The sequence below is a fragment of the Aegilops tauschii genome, chromosome 7 (genome assembly GCF_002575655.3).
Source record: "Aegilops tauschii subsp. strangulata cultivar AL8/78 chromosome 7, Aet v6.0, whole genome shotgun sequence".
NCBI classification, from domain to species: domain Eukaryota; kingdom Viridiplantae; phylum Streptophyta; class Magnoliopsida; order Poales; family Poaceae; genus Aegilops; species Aegilops tauschii.
Window position 1 is genome coordinate 292,893,735 of NC_053041.3, and position 10,052 is coordinate 292,903,786.

Here is a 10,052-nt window from a genome sequence, read left to right on the forward strand (position 1 = left end):
CCTTGGTCATCGAGACATTGGGTTGAAACCGAAACTATCAACAATTCCAATAGTTTATGATTATTATGATGCTAAATTCTAACAACATTTGGATTTTATGTGCACTACAAGTGACACATGGAAGCTAATTTTAAGGCTCACACACCTTAAAGTCTACGCTGAACCACTCAGACTCCTTGAATGCATCAAGTTGAGGTAAGTGGCTCTTCCCATCCATTGACTAGAGTATTCAGGTATTCCATAGTTCTAAAAGGCATATCTACATGATGGTCTTAAGTGTGTGCTTTATTCACATGACACCATTGGCTCATTATCCTGACATCGATTTCAAGCAAATCAAATGGATAACATTGTAGAATTCTCCTTGAGTGCCTTCTCTATGGCCCTTGGATTGAAGTTTAGCAATTTGTCCTAATGTCTAGACTCAAAATGGTTTGGTAGAATCCTATCCAAAGAGTTAAGCTCATTGCATTATCTTTACTTTGGAATTGCAACTTACCAACTTTACGGTGGAGTCATGCAGTTTTACACGCTCATGACAGAACTGCATAATATTATTCCCCTCTATCTTTGATATGTGGGTATCTACCAAGTATTTCCTATCTGCGGTAATTCGGTTGCATACCGATATCACCACCCAGCATACATCATTGGCCCCTCAACATATAGTTGGGATCTATGGGAGGAATAACTGTATTTCTGTCAACACCTCGAGCCCCTCGCATGGGGAGTTATTCAAGGCCAATATGATGATTCATGAGGAATATTTCCGGGCATTAGGGGGAGATTTCAAGTACGGAGCCGTCTTCAGGAGGGACCAAATATGATGAACCCCTTCTCCAGCCATGGAGCCCGAGGGCTGGATGGAATTAGCGATTTTGGTTGCCGCCGCCAAGTTCTGCAGTGGCGTCTTGAGCACTCGATAATTCTGAGACTGATCACCCGGAAACAACCGCTGCCAGCGCCTCATGAGTCATTCCCATGATGGGGGTGCATAGAGCCTGTTCGTTCCTCCGCCGATGTTCGTTTCTCTACTCTCGAGTGAGTGGTTGGGGAACGTACTGCTCATGGCGAGCCGAGTGGTCAGCACCGAGGTCGTCGTTGGTGTGCCCGCGTGACGCACCCTCGAGGCCATCGTCAGCGCGTACCCTGGAGGACCATGCTGCTCCATGCCGACCATCAGAACTTCTATCATGGACTCAATGCTCTCACACTCGGATCCATCCGTGGAATCCTCGCAGAGACAATTGAAGAGATCAAGGGCGGGCTCGTCGGGCTCGAGTGTCCTCACTTGCACAGCCGCGACCTGAAGAGCCACGGCGTGCCTGACCCAGCGCTGGAGCCATGAGCGCTCAGAGCACTGATACGTCTCCATCGTATCTACTTTTCAAACTCTTTTGCCCTTGTTTTGGACTCTAACTTGCATGATTTGAATGGAATAACCCGGACTGACGCTATTTTCAGCAGAATTGCCATGGTGTTATTTTTGTGCAGAAATAAAAGTTCTCGGAATGACTTGAAAATTCACGGAGATCATTTTTGGAATTAATAAAAAAATGGCGAAAGAATCAACCGAAGGGGGCTCATACCCTGGCCACAAGGGTGGGGGGCACGCCCACCCCCTGGGGCGTGCCCTCCTTCCTTGTGGGCCCCCTGGACCTCCACCAACCTCAACTCCAACTCCATATATCCATGTTTGGGGAGAAAAAAATCAGAGAGAAGGATTCATCGCGTTTTACGATACAGAGCCACCACCAAGCCCTGTTCTTCCTCGGGAGGGCAGATCTAGAGTCCGTTTTGGGCTCTGGAGAGGGGAATGTCGCTATCATCATCATCAACCATCATCCATCACCAATTTCATGATGCTCACCGCCGTGCGTGAGTAATCCCATCGTAGGCTTGCTGGACCGTGATGGATTGGATGAGATTTACCATGTAATCGAGTTAGTTTTGCTGGACCGTGATGTTTTGATGAATATATTTGTATTCTTGATCCTATCTTGCAAGTCAATATTCACCTACTATGTGTTATGATCCGGCAACCCCGGAGTGACAATAGTCGGGACCCTTCCCGGTGATGACCGTAGTTTGAGGAGTTCATGTATTCACTAAGTGCTAATGCTTTGGTCCGGTACTCTATTAAAAGGAGGCCTTAATATCCCTTAGTTTCCAATAGGACCCCGCTGCCACGGGAGGGTAGGACAAAAGATGTCATGCAAGTTCTTTTCCATAAGCACGTATGACTACATTCGGAATACATGCCTACATTATATTGATGAATTGGAGCTAGTTATGTGTCACCCTATGTTATAACCGTTGCATGATGAATGCCATCTGACATAATTATCCATCATTGATCCATTGCCTACGATTTCGTTTCATATTGATCTTTGCTCCGTTACTTTTCCGTTGCCACTGTTACGATTGCTACAGTACTGCTACTGTTACTTTTGCCACCGTTACCATTACTTCCATACTACTTTGCTACTAAATAATTTGCTGCATATATTAAGTCTTCCAGGTGTGGTTGAATTGATAACTCAGCTGCCAATACTTGAGAATATTCTTTGGCTCCCCTTGTGTTGAATCAATAAATTTGGGTTGAATACTCTACCCTTGAAAACTATTGCGATCCCCTATACTTGTGGGTTATCAAGACCTTTTTCAGGCGCCGTTGCCGGGGAGCATAGCTCTATTCTTTGAGTCACTTTGGATTTATATCTGTTGATCACTATGAGGAATCTGAAAGACACAACAAAACCAAGATCTATCCCTCAACTACGAGGGGAGGTAAGGAACTGCCATCTAGCTCTGCACTTGGTTCTCCTTCTGTTTTAAGTAAACTTGCGACACCTACACCTGCTATTGATTCCGATATGTCGCATGTTATTGATGATGCCATTTCTGCTATGCAATGCATGATGCTTATGATGAAACTACTTCTCTGCTTGATAATACTGTGCCACTAGGTGAATTTCTTGATGAACAACTTGCTAGGGTTAGAGAGAATGAAATTACTGAAACTGATGATATTTTTGAAACTGAAGATTATGATTCTCCCCCTAGATATGAATTGCCTGTTGTACCCGAGGGTTATGTTATGGATGAAGAAACTGCTAGAGACTTCTTTGCTTGCAATAATAGAGAGGATCTTAAGAAATTGTTAGCTAAGCTGAAAGAAAAAACCTTGAATGCTAGAATGAAATATGATCCCAATTTTGCTACTTCACCTATTTTTGTTACTGATAAGGATTATGAATTCTCTGTCGATCCTGATTTAATTACTTTGGTTGAATCTGATCCTTTCTATGGTTACGAAACTGAAACAGTTGTGGCACATCTTACTAAATTGAATGATATAGCCACCCTATTTGCTCATGAGGAAAAAATTCGCTATTACTATATTCTCAAATTGTTTCCCTTCTCATTAAAGGGTGCTGCTAAATTATGGTTTAATTCCCTTGCTCCTGGTTGTGTGCGTAGTCCCCAGGATATGATTTACTACTTCTCTGCAAAATATTTCCCCGCTCATAAGAAGCAAGCCGCTTTAAAGGAAATATTTAACTTTGTGCAAATTGAAGAAGAGAGTCTCCCACAAGCTTGGGGGAGGCTTCTCCAATTACTTAATGCTTTGCCTGATCATCCTCTCAACAAAAATGAAATACTTGATATCTTTTATAATGGACTAACCGATGCTTCGAGAGACCACCTAGATAGTTGTGCTGGTTGTGTTTTCAGGGAAAGAACAGTTGAGCAAGCTGAATTGCTATTGAATAATATATTGAGTGATAATGATTGGACAATTCCTAAACCATCTCCTAAGCCAACTCCGAAGAAAAGGGGTATTCTATTTCTCAGTCCTGAAGATATGCAAGAGGCAAAGAAATCTATGAAAGAAAAAGGTATTAAAGCTGAAGATGTTAAGAATTTACCGCCTATTGCGGAAATACAAGGTCTTGATAACCCGACACAGGTAGTAGAGGTAAACTCTCTCCATAGATTTGATGAAGGTGATATTCCTCATAATAAGTCTGCTACTCAATAATTTTATTGTTGAACAAGAAAACTTCAATTCTTATGTTAGTAGACAATTGAAACGTAATGCTTACATGCTTGACCAGTTGGGTGATTATATGAATAGAACCGTTAATGATCTTAAGCTTATTAGTAAACATGCTTCCATGGTTACAACTCAAGTAGAACAAGTACTTAAGGCACATGATGATTTGCTTAATGAGTTGAATAGTAAGAACAATGATAATGCTGTTAGGGTTATGACCAGAGGTGGTAAAACGACCCAGGAGCCTTTGTATCCTGAGGGCCATCCTAAGAGAGTTGAGCAAGACAGAGAACTAATACTAATGCACCTATTCCTTCTAACAAAAAGAAAAAGAAAACTGATAGGACTTTGCATGCTAGTGAACCTGCTTTAGATACACCTGAGAATCCCGATGATATTTCTATTTCTGATGCTGAGACACAATCTGGTGATGAACATGAACCTAGTGATAATTTTTATAATGATGTTCATGTTGATGCTCAACCTAGTAATGATAATGATGTAGAGATTGAACCTGTTGTTGATCTTGATAACCCACAATCAAAGAATCAACGTTATGATAAGAGAGACTTCGTTGCTAGAAAACATGGTAAAGAAAGAGAACCATGGGTTCAGAAGCCCATGCCCTTTCCTCCTAAGCCATCCAAGAAAAAGGATGAAGAGGATTTTGAGCGCTTTGCTGAAATGATTAGGCCTATCTTTTTGCGTATGTATTTGACTGATATGCTTAAAATGCCTCCTTATGCTAAGTATATGAAAGATATTGTTACTAATAAAAGAAAGATACCGAAAGCTGAAATTTCCACCATGCTTTCTAATTATACTTTTAATGGTGGAATACCAAAGAAACTTGGAGACCCAGGAGTACCAACTATACCATGCTCCATTAAAAGAAACTATGTTAGAACTGCTTTATGTGATCTTGGAGCCGGTGTTAGTGTTATGCCTTTCTCTTTGTATCGTAGACTTGAATTGAATAAGTTGACACCTACTGAAATCTCTTTGCAAATGGCTGATAAATCAACTGCTATATCCATCGGTATTTGTGAGGATGTGCCTGTTGTGGTTGCAAACGTTACTATCTTAACATACTTTGTTATTCTTGATACTCCCGAGGACGACAGTATGTCGATCATCCTTAGTAGACCCTTTTTGAATACTGAAGGGGCTGTTATTGATTGCAACAAAGGCAATGTCACTTTTCATGTTAATGGTAATGAGCATACACTACACTTTCCAAAGAAACAACCTCAAGTTCATAGTATCAATTCTATTGGAAAAATTTCAACTATTACTATCGGAGGTTCTGAATTTCCTCTTCCTACTGTCAAAAAGAAATATGATATTCTTATTGTTGGGGAAATGCGTATCACTGTTGAGGTAACCTAGTGTTATTCGAAAGTTCTCCGGTTTCATGTCATTCGGAAGAGGTTTGTTAATAAGACTTGATCAACCTTGTTAATGGATTCCTTTTGATGAGCATGAGATGGATGAATTTAGAAAGCACAACTCTTTGTACCCATCTTTTACTTTCTGTTATTTAGAATAAATAAAGTAAAATAGTATTTTCTGTCTGTTTTCTGAATTATCCATGCAATAAAAAATGTCCCGAAAATAAACGTTCTCCAAATGCCCTAAAAATTAAGTATGATTTTTATATAATATTTTAGAATTTCTGGCACTAAACACACACCAGGGGGCCTCACCAGCTGGCCACAAGGGTGGAGGGCGCGCCCTACCCCCTAGGCGCCCCTGTCCTTGTGGGCCCCACGTGCCCCCTCCACTTATTCCAGCACCTATCCACTCCTTCCTCCAGAAAAAATCACTCCATAGCTCAAACTCGTGTTCTTGCTCATTTTGCTGCCATTTTCGATCTCCTTGCTCAAAGCTCCATTCACAAAACTGCTTTGGGAGATTGTTCTTCGGTATGTGACTCCTTCAATGGTCCAATTAGTTTTTGTTCTTTGGGAGATTCTTTTCTTTTCTTTGGGGGTCGGGAGGAGAAGACCACGATGACAATGTTGAGTGGCTCTCATATGCATTATTGTTGATCTAACAAAGAGCCCATATTACCTTATCTTCCCCTTTGAATAAATATTTGCAGATTCCAGCTTAGTCCAATGCACGTGCACTATTATTATTATACACACCGTTCGATCGTGCAAGTGAAAGGCAATAATGACGATATATGATGAAATGATTGAGCTGAGGAAAAGCTGGTATGAACTCGACCTATCTTGTTTTTGTAAATATGATTAGTTCGTCATTCCTGATTCAGCCTATTATGAATAAAATATGTTTGCAATGATAATTAGAGATTATAGTTACTCATGCCATGCTTAATTAGCTAGGAGTTTATAATGGTTTACCTTGCGTGCCAACATGAAAATTAAAATGATTGTGATGTATTATGATAGGATGGTATCGTCCTTTGAATGATTCGAGTGGCTTGACTTGGCACATGTTCACGCATGTAGTTGAAACGAAATCAACATAGCCTCCACAATATTTACGTTCATGGTGATCTATATCCTACACATGCTTGCATTCAATGTTGGTTAATCTCAATGCATGTTTATGACTGTTGTCGGTCTCTTTGGTTGCTTCCCAGTCTCTTTCTAGCCTTCACTTGTACTAAGCGGGAATACTGCTTGTGCATCCACTTCCATAAACCCCAAAGTTGTCCCATGTGAGTCCACCATACCTTCCTATATGCGGTATTTACCTGCCATTCCAAGTAAATTTGCATTTGCCGAACTCTAAACCTTCAAATGATAATCTGTTTTGTATGCTCGAATCGCTCATGTACCAACTAGGGCTGTCCATATCTTCCATGCTAGGTGGGTGATTCTCACGATGAGTGGACTCTGCTCATCATTTACGAGAAAATGGCTGGTAACCGGGATGCCCAGTCCCATGCTCAATTCAAATCAAAATAATTGCAAACAAAACTACCCCAGGACTGTTGTTAGTTGGACGGTACCCGTTGTTTTGGACCAGCCGTGGAGTGTGCTTGCTGGTGGTGGGGGAGTATAAACTTCACCATTCTGTTTGGGAACCGCCTATATGTATGTAGCATGGAAGATACCGAGATCTCTTAGTTGTTATGTTGACAATGAAAGCATGCCTCTCAAAATATTATTTATCTCTATTTCAAAACTCGAGCTCTGGCACCTCTGCAAATCCCTGCTTCCCTCTGCGAAGGGCCTATCTATTTACTTTTATTGCCGAGTCATCATCCTATTATAAAAGGCACCAGTTAGAGAGCACCACTATCATTTGTATGTATTGTTATTAACTTATATTGAGTATGACTGTGACTGGACCTCTTTTACCATGAATTACAATGTCTAGTCAGCCCTTGATCTTCAGGGGTGCTCTGCATTTATGTTGTGAGTTCTCAGAAAGGGCTAGCGAGATACCATCTTGTTATATTATATCATGATTGTTTTGAAAAAGTGTTGTCATCCGAGATTTATTATTATTGCTCGCTAGTTGATTATGCCATTGATATGAGTAAATGTGAGAACTAAATGTTACTGTGAATATGGTTAGTGCATAATCTTTGCTGAAAACTTGAATGCTAGCTTTACATATTTGCAACAACAGGAGCAAACAGAGTTTGTAAAAGTTTTTCTTTATCACTTTTAGTTTGTCAACTGAATTTCTTAAGGACAAGCAATGGGTTAAGCTTGGGGGAGTTCATACATCTCCATCGTATCTACTTTTCCAAACTCTTTTGCCCTTGTTTTGGACTCTAACTTGCATGATTTGAATGGAACTAACCCGGACTGACGCTATTTTCAGCAGAATTGCCATGGTGTTATTTTTGTGCAGAAATAAAAGTTCTCGGAATGACCTGAAAATTCACGGAGAGCATTTTTGGAATTAATAAAAAATATTGGCGAAAGAATCAACCGAAGGGGGCCCACACCCTGGCCACAAGGGTGGGGGGCGCGCCCACCCCCCGCGGGTCGCGCCCTCCGTCCTTGTGGGTCCCCTGGACCTCCACTGACCTCAACTCCAACTCCATATATTCACGTTCGGGGAGAAAAAAATCAGAGAGAAGGATTCATCGCATTTTACAATACGGAGCCGCCGCCAAGACCTATTCTTCCTCGGGAGGGCAGATCTAGAGTCCGTTTTGGGCTCCGGAGAGGGGAATCCGTCGCCATCGTCATCATCAACCATCCTCCATCACCAATTTCATGATGCTCACCGCCGTGCGTGAGTAATCTCATCATAGGCTTGCTGGACCGTGATGGATTGGATGAGATTTACCATGTAATCAAGTTAGTTTTTTTGTTAGGGTTTGATCCCTAGTATCCACTATGTTCTAATATTGATGTTGCTATGACTTTGCTATGCTTAATGCTTGTCACTAGGGTCCGAGTGCCATGATTTTAGATCTGAACCTATTATGTTTTCATGAATATATTTGTGTTCTTGATCCTATCTCTCAAGTTATAGTCACCTACTACGTGTTATGATCCGGCAACCCCGGAGTGACAATAGTCGGGACACTTCCCGGTGATGACCGGAGTTTGAGGAGTTCATGTATTCATTAAGTGCTAATGCTTTGGTCCGGTACTCTATTAAAAGGAGGCCTTAATATCCCTTAGTTTCCAATAGGACCCCGCTGCCACGGGAGGGTAGGACAAAAGATGTCATGCAAGTTCTTTTCCATAAGCACGTATGCCTACATTTGGAATACATGCCTACATTATATTGATGAATTGGAGCTAGTTCTGTGTCACCCTATGTTATAACCGTTGCATGATGAATGCCATCCGACATAATTATCCATCATTGATCCATTGCCTACGAGCTCGTTTCATATTGATCTTTGCTCCGTTACTTTTCCGTTGCCACTGTTACGATTTCTACAATACTGCTGCCACCGTTACCATTACTTACATACTACTTTGCTACTAAATACTTTGCTACAGATATTAAGTCTTTCAGGTGTGGTCAAATTGACAACTCAGCTGCTAATACTTGAGAATATTCTTTGGCTCCCCTTGTGTCGAATCAATAAATTTGGGTTGAATACTCTACCCTCGAAAACTGTTGCGATCCCCTATACTTGTGGGTTATCAAGCACTTGTGACTGCAACTAGCAGGATGTAGGGGGGTCGCTCGGTACGAAAGCGACGGCTGTTGGAGAAGGACTCTGTAGGAAGAATGCCAGGAAATAAGTGGAATGTTCAACACATTTCTGCCTCAACTCCATGTACTCAAAGATCTGAACCATGCGTTCAGAAGATTTGCAACTCATTGAAAATAACCCACCACATTCATTTATTGACTATAAATGTGTCATACAATCCTACAATCTTGAAAAATATGTTGGAAAGAGTGGAGGTACCAACTAAAACCACTCAACTGCTCATTCAAAACAACATGGGAAGAAGTATGCCAATAGTACATCAGGATTCAGCTTCTTGCAAGCAAGGATATCAAGGCCTCTGAATCAGCAAATGTAGGTCAACTTCACATTGACAGACACCTAATGGGTAGTATACCCAGTGGATGGGAAACCTCCACCAACCCAGGTCATAGTGCACACAATGACCACATCAGAATACCCGACTCAGCCGCATTGGGAAATCGCGAGCAGTCACCATGGGTAACGATATTTCCATCAACTCTATATTGATATATAGATTCTGGAGAAACATATAACCGGAAGTCTACAATTGTTGACATATATTTCTCAACTAGATTGCGAAAACCTTTCAAATGATTCAGATCCAAAGACCATGGCCATGGCAAAGTGTGAATAACACTCGGACTGAACTCAAGCAAAGGGTATAATCTAGGTAGAAATAATCTTGCTCAATAATGGGAAGGTATTCATAAGCAATACCTACACCAGCTTTCTTCTGGAAACAGAATTGAGAACAACGAGGTGGTGAAACATAGAGCAAGTATTGTAGCACAAGGGTTCACGCAGATACCCAACTATTCTCTGGAGGTGGAATCTCTTTCT